Consider the following 15695-nt stretch of genomic DNA (forward strand, 5'->3'; position numbering starts at 1 on the left):
CAACACCCGGCATCATGGTGTGGGGAGCGATCTCCTACACTGGCTGTACACCACTGGTGATCGTCGAGGGGACACTGAATAGTGCACGGTACATCCAAACCGTCATCGAACCCATCGTTCTACCATTCCTAGACCGGCAAGGGAACTTGCTGTTCCAACAGGACAATGCACGTCCGCATGTATCCCGTGCCACCCAACGTGCTCTAGAAGGTGTAAGTCAACTACCCTGGCCAGCAAGATCTCCGGATCTGTCCCCCATTGAGCATGTTTGGGACTGGATGAAGCGTCGTCTCACGCGGTCTGCACGTCCAGCACGAACGCTGGTCCAACTGAGGCGCCAGGTGGAAATGGCATGGCAAGCCGTTCCACAGGACTACATCCAGCATCTCTACGATCGTCTCCATGGGAGAATAGCAGCCTGCATTGCTGCGAAAGGTGGATATACACTGTACTAGTGCCGACATTGTGCATGCTCTGTTGCCTGTGTCTATGTGCCTGTGGTTCTGTCAGTGTGATCATGTGATGTATCTGACCCCAGGAATGTGTCAATAAAGTTTCCCCTTCCTGGGACAATGAATTCACGGTGTTCTTATTTCAATTTCCAGGAGTGTACATTCACCCGCTTACGCACTAAATCATTTGGCCCTGTACACAACTGATAACTTTGGTCCCTATGCACATAGCGAATAAACAAAATTGTCTTACCTCTAAAGCAGCAATGGTGGAACTTGATACATTCGGCTCTCTCTCAAAAACATAAATTTGCTAGCTACAGCTCAGCAATGTGAAATGCTGGCTGTAATACTTTGAAATGCACATGAAATTGTTTTGGCTGATAAATGAAAACATTTATGAAAACCCTCCTTTTTTAAAGAATATGGCCTGGACCCGGAGACGGCACTGATTATGGTTAACTAATAACATTCAGGTTTCTAGAAAAATTATATTGCAAGAAAATTTGCCTTTTCGAAAAAATCTGACAATTGAAGTTACATTACTCACAACTGATTCATAAAAATTGAGCTTTAAACAGCAAGTGTTATCTAACTTCATTAATCCAGCATCAATGCAGATCATTAAATTACACATAGCTCTGTTAACAAATCTTAGAAACATTACAAAAAGAAATGTCTAAGTAGCTTTTTATCAAAACGGTTTACATAGGTTCTGTGGTTGCTTAACAGTTACAAATTACCAGCCAACTCATCAATACTACCGCGCTGGCGAAAAAAAAAAAAAAAAAGGAAATCATAATTATTTAACATCTTTACCTTGGGTGCATCAACACTTCTCCTTCCATGTTCAACAATAGTGACATACCTACATTAATGTAATACTTGGCGCCGGCCGTTGGGGCCGAGCGGTTCTAGGCGCTTCAGTCTGGAACCGTGCGACCGCTACGGTCGCAGATTCGAATCCTGATTCGGGCATAGATGTGTGTGATGTCCTTAGGTTAGTTAGGTTTAAGTAGTTCTAAGTTCTAGGGGACTGATGACCTCAGATGTTAAGTCCCATAGTTTTCAGAGCCATTTAAACCATATTAACACTTGGTGGCTTCACACTGCACACCCAAAAGACTGCCTGCTCTATCGTCATTTCCTCACAGACAGCTACCTACAAATGTGCGCCCAGCGCTCTCTTACTCCAACTCTATAATAATCTCAGACCAGAGATCTTGAGCTCTGCGGTCGCGTTCATTCAGCGATCCGCCATACCGAGCCTATTAGAGACATTCATCGTTTATAGTATACCAGCTTAATTTTAATTTATTAATATTCTTGTCTTATTCTGGTCCCACATACAAGTGCGCCCCAGTATACTCCTTTCAGTAGCATGATGAAAACCCCCATCATTATCTCTATGTGTATCATGATGCACGTCTTTCATGTCATCTCACTGAATCATGTGTACTGCCGTTGGCCCGCGTCTACCCAACACGATATTTCGACGTCGTAACTAGGCGTCTTCATCAGGTGTTCCCTGATGTTCTCTCTTCATCACCTGATGAAGACGCCGAGTTACGACGTCGAAATATCGTGTTGGGAAGACGCGGACCACCGGCAGTACACCCGATTCTGCGAGATGAGAACATATCGCCGGAAAGTCTTAGAAATTATATCACTTCTTTCATGTTCAGTTGTGCCACTCCTGTTTAATACAGATACACCATTTATCCACTGCACGACTTCACGTTTTTCCATTTGGCATGATCTCGTTGAGAGCGATCGGTGCACTGAATAGGTCACTGGGTTCTTGCCTTTTAGCCTTTAAGGTTATGCTGAATGCTCAACCGACACCTCACTCAGGCGAGTTGACCGGCTGGCAGATTGTGAACTGATTATGGTTCTGGACTGCACTCGACGCCACTGTAGTTCTACACAATACAACTGCGTCGGAAGCAGACCTCATTTAACATGACTCGTTCACAAAATTGGTTAAAAATTTCTCAACAAACCTGCAGATAGCTCGTTTCTTGTAATTCAATTTCATCATTAGAAATCATTATCTTGCTTGTCAAGTGAATATAACTCCTGTATTACATTGATGAGACAAAATATCACGCCACCATTTGCTTAACAGCGTATTGGTCCACTTTTGGACTGCTATACTCCAGGGATTATATCAAATCATGGGTACGACAACCCCTTGATGGATTTTTAGAGGTATGTGGCACATGTCTACCCACAGGTCACGAAATGCCCATAAATTACACACCAGCACTTTTTCGGTGCAGACTTGCTGCCCAATAATGACCCAGATGTGTTTCATCGGCTTCGTATGATGAGTATTTATTGGCCAAGACGTCATTGAGATTTCCTCATATCACTGTAACGCGATTCTGACCTTATTACGCGGACAGTCATCCTGCTGGAAGATGCCCTCACCTTCAGAGGAAGACATCATGCATGGAAGCGTGCAGGTAGTCCGCAGTTCACGTTACCCACAGCTGTCAAGGTGCCTTAGGTTACTATCACAGACCCCATGGAATCCCAGACGAACATCCACCATGCCATGCAGGAGCCTCTAGCGAAAGGTCCAAGAAATGGTCTCGCTAGTAAACGGCAACCACGCCCACTTAGTACTAGGAGCAGAAAGCTGGCTGAAACCAGACATCATTAACAATGTCATTCAAAATTGCGTTTGAAATGTATATCGCAAAGATATGTTGATTGCTGTTGATGGAAGCGTATTTGTAGCAGTACAAGATTCGGTAATATCTAGTGAGATTAGTAGAGATACCGAACAAGAAATGATATGGGTGGAGACGAGCGTTAAGGGTCGATAAAACGTGAGCATCGTGTGCTTTTATAGACCCCCGGCCTCAGCTGCAGTAGTGGTGGAACAATTGAGGGGTTGTATTAGGGGAAGATTTCAAATTAGCATCTACTGACAGGGAGACTCAAATGACTGTGGTGGACAGTAAGAACAAGGAATTGCTTGAAACAGTTTAAATTGCTTTATTCGAAAATTACCTTGAGTAGTTAACAGTGGCGGATATAGAAAAACCTCATGGGGGGCGCGCTTAAGATATCTTGAGCTACCTTTACTTTTACCGTAATAAAAAAAAATCAAGTCACATGCAAAGTTTAAGAAAGTTTTATTTAAACTGATTATACATATATACAAGACAATGCCATCTTATGAGGTAAATGTGTTACAGTTGTGGTTCTCTTCCATAAGTGATGAAGTCTATGCGCCTATTCTTCCTGGCAAATTGGTTAATTACGTCATCAATAGGATAATCAATGTGAGGGTGAGTGTTCAACAGAGCAAAGCTATTAAGTCGATCCCCCTTCACTGTCTACTTCAGCCATGTCTTTCTACACCGCAATGTTAAGAAACTTCTTTCTGCTGTAGCAATAGATGCAGATAGAGAAATGAATATTTTGTACAGCATGTGCAAAGTATGATAGTCAGATCTAGGACAAACAGACATCGCTTGCATAACAGAATCACGATCATTTGCTTGTATTCAAGAATATCTCCCACTAGTCTCCCCCCCCCCCCCTTGAACCATGGACCTTGCCGTTGGTGGGGAGGCTTGCGTGCCTCAGCGATACAGATAGCCGTACTGTAGGTGCAACCACAGCGGAGGGGTATCTGTTGAGAGGCCAGACAAACGTGTGGTTCCTGAAGAGGGGCAGCAGCCTTTTCAGTAGTTGCAGGGGCAAAAGTCTGGATGATTGACTGATCTGGCCTTGCTGTGCTGGTACTGCGAAAGGCTGAAAGCAAGGGGAAACTACGGCCGTCATTTTTCCCGAGGGCATGCAGCTTTACTGTATGGTAAATGTTGATGGCACTCTCTTGGGTAAAATATTCCGGATGTAAAATAGTCCCCCATTCGGTTCTCCGGGCGGAGAATGGAAAAACTAGTAGAAGCCAACCTCGGGGAAGATCAGTTTGGATTCCGTAGCAACACTGGAACACGTGAGGCAATACTGACCTTACGACTTAACTTAGAAGAAAGATTAAGGAAAGGCAAACTTACGTCTCTAGCATTTGTAGACTTAGAGAAAGCTTTTGACAATGTTGACTGGAATAATCTCTTTCAAATCCTAAAGGTTGCAGGGGTAAAATACAGGGAGCGAAAGGCTATTTACAATTTGTACAGAAACCAGATGACAGTTATAAGAGTCGAGGGACATGAAAGGGAAGCAGTGGTTGGGAAGGGAGTAAGACAGAGTTGTTGCCTCTCCCCGATGTTGTTCAATCTGTATATTGAGCAAGCAGTAAAGGAAACAAAAGAAAAATTCGGAGTAGGTATTAAAATTCATCGAGAAGAAATGAAAACTTTGAGGTTCGCCCATGACATTGTAATTCTGTCAGAGACAGCAAAGGACTTGGAAGAGCAGTTGAATGGAATGGACAGTGTCTTGAAAGGAGGATATAAGATGAACATCAACAAAAGCAAAACAAGGATAATGGAATGTAGTATAATTAAGTCGGGTGATGCTGAGGGAATTAGATTAGGAAATGAGACACTTAAAGAAGTAAAGGCGTTTTGCTATTTGGGGAGCAAAATAACTGATGATGGTCGAAGTAGAGAGGATATAAAATGTAGACTGGCAATGGCAGGGAAAGCATTTCTGAAGAAGAGAAATTTGTTAACATCGAGTATAGAGTGTCAGGAAGTCATTTCTGAAAGTATTTGTATGGAGTGTAGCCATGTATGGAAGTGAAACATGGACGATAACTAGTTTGGACAAGAAGAGAATAGAAGCTTTCGAAATGTGGTGCTACAGAAGAATGCTGAAGATTAGATGGGTAGATCACATAACTAATGAGGAAGTATTGAATAGGATTGGGGAGAAGAGAAGTTTGTGGCACAACTTGACCAGAAGAAGGGATCGGTTGGTAGGACATGTTCTGAGGCATCAAGGGATCACCAATTTAGTATTGGATGGCAGCGTGGAGGGTAAAAACCGTAGAGGGAGACCAAGAGATGAATACACTAAGCAGATTCAGAAGGATGTAGGTTGCAGTAGGTACTGGGAGATGAAAAAGCTTGCACAGGATAGAGTAACATGGAGACCTGCATCAAACCAGTCTCAGGACTGAAGACCACAACAACAACAACAATTTGCACACAGGGTTTACTTTTCACCAATAATGCAAAACTAAATTCTCAGAAATGTCAGTGCATGATTATTTTGAAATACTTATTATTTAAATATAACAGACAACGAATTAAGCATAAAGATCCACATTTTCATAATCTGCATAAAAGTAAAAATGTCAGATTTTGTCATTTTGGTTGGTACGACTCCCCTTAAATAGATTATTTTTCCTGAAGCTGTGGAGCACTTTGGAAGAAGGATCCATAAAAACCCTCAGCCTCAGCAGAAGCCGCCGCTTCCATCTAATCCTTTCCTGCGAGCCGTCGTACGAGCCTGAGACAGTGATCAACTGTCTTCTGACAACCGCTGGTCCTGGTTATCAGAGTCTGTTCCACATGGTTCCAAGCAGGAAGTAAAAGCCATCCTGGGCGGTGGTGTTAACCAGTCCAGGTCCAGCAGTCATCATTGGTACAGCTAGGCTATAATATGGTGCACAGCAGTGCCAGTGATCTCCTTACTCCTCTGGCCCTTGAACCAATGACTACGGTCTGACCGGCTGACTTCATGCAGCCAGCACTCTGCAGCCACCTTATGGTACGGACCAAACAATGAATTGCAGCCAGCCCCGCACCGAGGGGGACTGCCGCCGCCAACGGCGTAGCTTTTCAGCCAGCAGTTCCGTGCTCATTAACCGGGCTAGTCCCGCATAGTTCGCTTGCTTAGACTTGGTTCCAGGCTGTCTCTTTGCTGCCCCACCAACCTGTCTCATGCTGCAATCGTGCTCGGGTCTGAGTGACATCGCCTGCCGCCTGTTGTTTGCTTGTTGCTCATACCATATTCTACGTTCGTGTATCATTGTGAATAGAGAGTATAGGTTACATATTGGCTGATAACATCGTATGCAACTCCGCGTACCAGCAGCATGAAGCCACTCGCCACGCCTTCCCGTCATATTCCCCTTATGCTGTTTCTCAAGTCACATTGTATGTCATGAAATCCAGAAATGAACTAATTCACTATTGGTGTGAATTAATGTTACTAATCCTGAAAGTAAGATAGGTTTTACCCATATAATTGTGTATTATACCCTCTTGAAGGCATTTTGTTTCTCTTCACGAATTAGTGTGCGTGATTCTCTCAATTAATTATGCTAATATTTGTATTTTTCGTGCTTGATTACGTATAATTGAAACTAAGCGCGTTTGCTATATTGTTGATAGATATTCTTATACTGCAAATGCAGTTAAAATGGGCATAGCATCTTAAGCAATCTTAGATGGGATAATAAATTTTTACAATGCCCGTGAGTTCTAAGACGCACGAAATAAAAAGCAAGAAACCAATTACTATACTACTGTACCACTGACTTTTGCTTACATTCATACATTCAACTTGCTTTACAGTTATTCTCAATTAGGATCTAGGAAGAAGTTTTTCAGCTCTGAATACTATAAGACACTATGCAACGGATGGACCCAGTAGAGCAATGTTCAGTATGAGACTCAACTGAATAACGAAATGAACATTAAAACATATAAAATGTTTCGTAAAAATATCCGAAAAACTGGAAGGCGGAACTTGTCAGCAACTGGATAAAAATCTGATTATCCACATTTATCGACTGATAACTAATTTTAAATTTAATTTGGTACATAATTAATTATACACTGATATATACTAGACATTGAAATTTTGGAATAATCAGTGGAAGACGAAAAGTGAGAAGTGATATTAAGCGTACGGGTGGAAAAAGTTAAACGATAAATGTGACACAGAAAAGCCCGAGGAACGGAAGTACTGTATTATCAAAGGAAGACTGCAGAGAACAAAGGTTTCCTGAGACCCTTACTCTGGAAGTTGGTAAGCTGATGTCTATTCTGTTGACGTCAGGACGCGTGGCCAAAGTTTCCGCCACTGAAAGGCGCATCTCCTCCTCCGCGGTGAAACCAGATAGTCTGCACGGCGAAGAAACTCCTAACAGGCGGCAGCCTTTCTGCTGTGACGAGCAAAACTCACAGTGGCTGAAGGCAAAGCCATGTCGAGAGTATTCCTCCAGGTCTTCCACTTTATACTGTAGATTCACCCACCAACATCTTATTTTAACGCCGAATGATCTCGAATTTTGCTGCGAAACAAAAGCCAAAATTCATGCTGTCATGTCATTGCATGGAGGTCTGTCAACGAACGACGTAAGAGGAGTAACAGATAAGTGCATGCAAGGACAATGATGGTTTCGTTGTTAACAAATTTCTAACTATATCAATTCCTATCTACCTATTAAGAGACACATTTACGTAACTGTAGAGCGCTCTATCCAAATTAATCACAAAAATAACAAGGTACCGGCAACAAAAAACTGGTAGCATTTCAAATACTGTTCTACAAAAGAATGTCGGATACTTAGCGGACATACTAAATTTGAGAAGTGACATATTAGAGGGCCATCTGTACGGTTTGAAAGATTATTTGTCTTCTTACTGAAATGGCGAGAGGGGGGTGACGATAGAAACAGATAATGCGTAAAAAAGGTAAAACAAATTAATTAGATTATATGCATGGGGAATAAACGGAAATGTAGACAAACAACGTATGTTGGAGTAAAGTACCACAATTTCCAGTTTTTCCAGTTCTTCTAATATTTTGGTCAATGAGGGGCAGATTTTTCGGAGATTTCAAATTTAAGTCATAAGTTGGGTTGTTACATACAACGGACCCAAATTCAGACTTTGTTTGATTATTAATTATATAGAAATATAGAATGAAGCTAAGACGAAACCTGGGATAAAACCCGACAATGCGGGTCTTTGCTCCATTTGAGGTAAATATAATAAAAAAATAAGTAGAAATGAACGAAACAACACTTGAAATAATCCCTTGTAACGAATTTGAATTGTAGCCACGTTACCCAACACAATATCGAACTGCAATATCTCGTAAATGTGAACAAAATGCTTAAAAACTCTTGTAGAAAACTAATACTTCCTTCTGCACGAAAGACCTAAAAGCGTTCAATTTCTGAGGCTAAGCTATGCAGGAACATAGTAATCATTGTCCTTTGTTAGCACCTCTAATTTTCCCTTGAAGATCCAGGCTATTGTTCTTTTTCTGATATTTCTTCACCAAGGTCCGTATCTACACTCCTGGAAATTGAAATAAGAACACCGTGAATTCATTGTCCCAGGAAGGGGAAACTTTATTGACACATTCCTGGGGTCAGATACATCACATGATCACACTGACAGAACCACAGGCACATAGACACAGGCAACAGAGCATGCACAATGTCGGCACTAGTACAGTGTATATCCACCTTTCGCAGCAATGCAGGCTGCTATTCTCCCATGGAGACGATCGTAGAGATGCTGGAACGGCTTGCCATGCCATTTCCACCTGGCGCCTCAGTTGGACCAGCGTTCGTGCTGGACGTGCAGACCGCGTGAGACGACGCTTCATCCAGTCCCAAACATGCTCAATGGGGGACAGATCCGGAGATCTTGCTGGCCAGGGTAGTTGACTTACACCTTCTAGAGCACGTTGGGTGGCACGGGATACATGCGGACGTGCATTGTCCTGTTGGAACAGCAAGTTCCCTTGCCGGTCTAGGAATGGTAGAACGATGGGTTCGATGACGGTTTGGATGTACCGTGCACTATTCAGTGTCCCCTCGACGATCACCAGTGGTGTACGGCCAGTGTAGGAGATCGCTCCCCACACCATGATGCCGGGTGTTGGCCCTGTGTGCCTTTGTCGTATGCAGTCCTGATTGTGGCGCTCACCTGCACGGCGCCAAACACGCATACGACCATCATTGGCACCAAGCCAGAAGCGACTCTCATCGCTGAAGACGACACGTCTCCATTCGTCCCTCCATTCACGCCTGTCGCGACACCACTGGAGGCGGGCTGCACGATGTTGGGGCGTGAGTGGAAGACGGCCTAACGGTGTGCGGGACCGTAGCCCAGCTACATGGAGACGGTTGCGAATGGTCCTCGCCGATTCCCCAGGAGCAACAGTGTCCCTAATTTGCTGGGAAGTGGCGGTGCGGTCCCCTACGGCACTGCGTAGGATCCTACGGTCTTGGCGTGCATCCGTGCGTCGCTGCGGTCCGGTCCCAGGTCGACGGGCACGTGCACCTTCCGCCGACCACTGGCGACAACATCGATGTACTGTGGAGACCTCACGCCCCACGTGTTGAGTAATTCGGCGGTACGTCCACCCGGCCTCCCGCATGCCCACTATACGCCCTCGCTCAAAGTCCGTCAACTGCACATACGGTTCACGTCCACGCTGTCGCGGCATGCGACCAGTGTTAAAGACTGCGATGGAGCTCCGTATGCCACGGCAAACTGGCTGACACTGTCGGCGGCGGTGCACAAATGCTGCGCAGCTAGCGCCATTCGACGGCCAACACCGCGGTTCCTGGTGTGTCCGCTGTGCCGTGCGTGTGATCATTGCTCGTACAGCCCTCTCACAGTGTCAGAGGAAGTATGGTGGGTCTGACACACCGGTGTCAATGTGTTCTTTTTTCCATTTCCTGGAGTGTATATCTCAGCTACTGTAGTTATGTAAAGTCAGATTTTGAGGGTAATCAGTTGACTCTCTAACCTGGTTTCTTCCTTTTCTTGGCACTGTCGTCATGAATTTTAGCTTACGTTTTTTAATTTCTGTGGCACGTAATTTTCTTCTCAGTAGCCACATTTATTTTCCCACTCAGTATTGTGCCTCTCATTCTTTACATCTTGTCGATGTTAGAACTACCGGTTTCCATGCCTGACCAGAAACTTTCCCTATCTTTTAAATATTTTAAATAGCCCAATTATATCTTCAGCCGAGATAATCTCATGCAGTGTGTACTGAATATCATCTTTGGCGGGGTTCATCGCTGAAGAATTTTTTTCACATTGTCGAAGGTGTGGGTATTTGCCACACACTTGAGGGGAATTTCGCCATTTTCTGACAATTGCGACACTGTTGATTTTGGGAACCAACTGCAACAATTATTTTAGCGCAAAAGTGATGCTTAAGTGTAGTAGCATCAATAACCAATCCGTAGGTTCTTCTTTTCCAACCCTATTTTATGTCATGTACACGTAAAGGTAGTATAAATAATGACCTATTTTTCTCATCTCTGGAGTGATTTTCCGGGAAGAGCTTTCATGGTAAAAAGATAACAAGACAAATATTGATGAACTTCTGAACCGATGGCAATCAGTTCAAAATCTCTTACCCGACATGGGGCTTAATCTCCACGTACCCTGCAAGATTGAAATGGAGGATGGATTCAGGTTACCGTAAAGACTAACAACATTATGTGTTTAATGGAAATTTCTTTTCAAATATACAGAGAACTATCGATATTTGTATCGTTACAACTCTTTGAAATTCGAGTGAAAGAACCTACATTGACGGAAATAGGAAGCTGCACTGTGATGGAACAACACTTACCTGGTTATGTAGTAAACTGTCGCTACTTCAAGGTTTAATATGCTCAAGTGGCAGTGTTGGCAGATGTCACTTCTTGTGGCCTACTGTAAGTATAGACATACTACCAGCGGCCCAACACCTCCTTTACAGTAACGAGGCAGATCTTTGTCTGTGGCCACATCTTGCACTGATTTATCTACAGTAGAATTCGCCAGCAGTTAACTTTAAACGGTAGTTAACTATACTTTCCTGATACCAGTATAAGCTTTTTACAACAAGTACCACTTATAATTTAAGTAGCAGATTATACATCACCTCTAACCGTGTGTCCCAGTGTGCTAATAATTGCTGCACATGACGAAACTGTTAGAGCGGAAAAATGTCATGAATACTCATCTAAGGTTACTCCGTTCCAGCTCAAGATGATTTCACTTATTAAGTTAGTAAAGCCGTAAAAAAATAATTTACTGGCACGCATCTGACTTGACAGTGATCAGAGATATCGGTTCCTGCACACTTTATTTATACGCATAGATATTTGAGGTTAAAGCCAGCAGATCAATGTATACGCTACTTTTTTGACTTTACACATGTTATGCATACCCTTATTGATAATGAGTAATGAAAACGAATTTTCTGCAGATAATGAACAAGACTACTCACACTACACACTCTTTATTAGCACAATGAAAATACCATAGTAGGTATTTGCAATTATGTAGTAAACGTTTTGAATTTAGACAAAATTCCTTATGACACGACATCTTTTTAATAAATAAACATTCTAAAATAATTACGATCAGAAAACGCATCTTCGTGTGCCATTGATCCATTTATTTCATTGTCATCTGCATTAAAATGATGTAGATTCAACAAAGCTCTTAACTGATCACAAGACTAGCAATCACATTCTAGTTACTATGCTTTGTTATTGTTATGATTTATTAAACAACTTTAATTTTCACAACTTTTATTCGGCGCCGAGTTAATATCCAGAGATATAACTGGTTATTCAAACAGCGAAACAATATTCTCTCACTGCAGATCCTATCTTTTGTTCATGTAATAAATTAATGTTCTTGCTATATGTTCGTTTATTTACACTTCAAATACATAATCCAAAATAATGTTCTTGACATCTATTTTAGGTAAACGAAGTGTTTGGAAAGTTTCTCGGCTGCAGTTAGTAATTATTTCTGATAATATTATCTCAGACTTGATGTTAAACTACTAAGTCTTTGAACTTTAATTACTTCACAAACACATATATTTGATATTTCAAGTCAATTAATTTCATTCCCTGGAATAATTTCGGTTTTCTCTGAAATCTAGAGTTGGAATGTTTTTATTTAATTTAATACACATGTGATTCATTTGAATTTTCTATACCAGTACGAAAAAAGAAGTCGATGGTAATGAATTAGTAACAGCAAAGTCTAACATAAAATAAAGTGATAGGACGTTGGAAACTACGAGGGTTGACTGAAAGGTAATGCCTCCACCTTTGTAAATCTTCAACCTTTGGCAGATTTGGTATGCGGCAGGTACTGGCTTGCTCCGTAGCCTATTCTCTGCAGCTCCACTTGGCGGGAAGCCTTAGTTGTCACAGTGTAAAGTATGGAACCCTGCGCAGACGGTCGGAGAATTCGATTTAAGCCATGTGCAGTCATCGAATCCTTGACAGCAGATGGTGTAACCACAAAGGAGAATCATCAGAAAATGAAAGTAGTTTATGGTGATTGTGTTGATGTGAGTACTGCGCGTCGTAGGGTGCGAAAGGGAAAAATATATGTTTTCCTGCAACATGACAATGCTAAACCACACACTTCACGTGCCGCCACAGCAGAACTTCTGAGACTAAATCTCACCAGCGTACGACATCCTCCATACAGTCCAGATTTAGCACCGTCGGACTTCCATCTGTTCCCGATAACGAAAGACGATCTGCGGGGACATGATAATGATTCTGATTAAGGCGTTGAGAGAACTGTGAGACTGGTTGTGGAAAAAGAAAACGGCTTCAGAAAAATTGTTCATCGTTGGCAGAAATGTATCCAACTGGCTGGCGAGTACGTGGAAAACTGAATATTGGTAATTAAAGATCACATTCTAAGGATTATTTCTACGTTTGGTTTATTAAAATATTTCCATCCAAACCAATTAACGAAGGTGGAGGAAATACTCTTCATTCAAACCTCGTATAAACAATATTCCCACGTGCCACTACCACTTTACGCCGTAACACTTTACAATGGGAACCAAATTAAACCTCTCAGGTGTTGGTTGATCGTAACCCACTACCTTTTCCTAATTTAAAGGCACTCGTCACACAGAAAGAATTGTAACCAGCGGTACAGCTTTGACATTCATAAGTAAATGTTTACAATTAATTATTAATCGATTTTAAGGTAAGATCTTGGCAGTGAGTGGACGGAATTAACACTGTACGACTAATAAATTATAATGTTTCAGAATTCGTTAGTGCTAGCGAAATGCAAATTGTCTCTAGTTGATTTCCCATTGTTCAAAGCGAAAATCAATCCACCATTTACAACGATAACGTACTACAATAGTCTCTGAGTGATTGTATAATTCTACGACTTTTCACATCGAACACTCGATGCAACCAGAGTGTACCAATTGCTACACCAAACAATAATCGCGTCACTCAGCCATAAATGAGTTTACAGGCTGCGGCAATAATACGAACTCAGTGAAACATTTCAGTTCAGCAATGGATCCGCATTTCCAATCAAGACTCATTAACTAGTGTGTGGTTTCTGTACAGTTTGCACCATAGAACTCGCTTCCGATGAACACTAATGAAACATATTCCCAGGTGCGAATATGTACCACCTCCACCTGTACAGTGGAATGACGTCAACGAAAATTTCTGTTCCAACGGTACTGGAAACCGGATCTCCCGCTTTAAGTGAGCGGTCGCCTTAATCGCTTCGGCTACCCGCGCAAGACTCATGGCCAGACCTCGACATCCATACGTCGTCGTCCATTTGCCATATTTGTCCTCGTACATCTCACTAATGTGATACCTGTACAGAGGAGACACTTTATTTGTAAGTTGCAGGCCTGGGATCGCCGATCAATACGAAACTGCAGTGTCTGTGTTGTGAAGAAGTACGATGCAATGTTCCTTGGAACACTTACTCATGCTGTGATTACAATTTCATTCTTATGTGGGCATATCTTCATTAATTCCAGCACATAAGATGTTTCTACTGCTTTTGAATGGTGTGATTTCACAACTGGCATAGGTTGTGTTTAACGTTGCTGGAACTTTTGAAGTTGACATCTCAAAAGAGCGAGCACAGAAAATCTCACTAAAAGCGTAACGGTATTATTATTATTATTATTATTTTCAGAAACTTTGAAACATTGGCACAAAATATATGGGAACATTATACCAAGAGTTCACCAGGATTGTTGGCTGTAGAGCTAGTGGTGACATGGTGGATACAAGACAAAGTGACAAGAGGGTAAGCACTAGTCCTTCGAGAAGGGCTACACCACGAGAAGATCGTAGGATTGTTCGTTTGTGTCTAACGAACAAATGGATGACAGCAGCTGACATCCGAGAAGAAGTAAATGCAACAGCCTACCATTTACGGTTAGAAAAAGAATTACTGCTGTCCAGGTTGAGATTTCGAGTTACCAATCTTCATTTATCACTGACGTCTTACTACAAATAACAGAGACACATACGGCGCAGAGCCAGTGTGAAATTGGGTAGTAAGTGGCATACTGTGGCTTTCAGTGTCCGTCAGATCTACGCTAATGATAACATTCTTCCATGTCACTAACTACTGTCACCTAGAAAAACTCTGAAAAGATGATATCAGCTGAAAAGTTTGTGAGACAAAGGGTTGCATGGGACAAAGTGGGCCACAATATGAGGTTGGTTTTATGTGTGTAGGTGGGGTCGCATCAGAGATATAGAGGTTAGCTTTATTTTTTTAATTGGGATGCTATTGTTTGGTACTTAATTCTTGATAGCGGCTATCGAGACGAATCCATTGATGTGTCACAGTAAAGTCTTTGAAAGCCAACGAAGGTCAAAAAGGTGGGATGAACGTGTTCGAAGGTGTTCGAAGCGATGAGCATTGGTATCAATGCAGTGCTGCAATCTTCTTACCTAGATTTGAGTGGTATTCCTTATCACTTCGGCACTTATCGAAGCACGTACTCTGACAATTCTCTCTCGTATATTGAGCAAATAGTAAATGCCTAATACGGCGTATCTATCTAACGAGCCATTGACATCTAAACACCATTCAACGGTTTCGTAATACAACACTAATAGAAACGGCAAGACTAGTATCGTCGAATCAAGCGAATGTGAATGACGTAATCCTTCTAAGAACAAGTTTATATACTTCTCATTTAAGAAGAATGCCAACGAAATTCAGTGAGACCTAGAGATTTATACGCTGAAACGTATCCTCAACGTACTCACCCTACACGTCTTACGTTTAAATAAGTGTGTGATAAATTGAGAACAAATGGGTCTTTAACGCATCGGAAACATATCGGGCAAAGGAAAGTTACTAACGAGGAAACGCAAATTGGTACTCTTTCCACTGTGGTTTGTGATCGTTGTGTTAGTCCTGGTATGAGCCGGAGTAGTGATGTTCGTGTTCTGCTTCGACATAAGTATCATCCTTACTTATCAGTGCCCACCAAGAGTTAACTGGTACG

This window comes from Schistocerca americana, chromosome 7, assembly GCF_021461395.2.
Source record: "Schistocerca americana isolate TAMUIC-IGC-003095 chromosome 7, iqSchAmer2.1, whole genome shotgun sequence".
NCBI classification, from domain to species: Eukaryota; Metazoa; Arthropoda; class Insecta; order Orthoptera; family Acrididae; genus Schistocerca; species Schistocerca americana.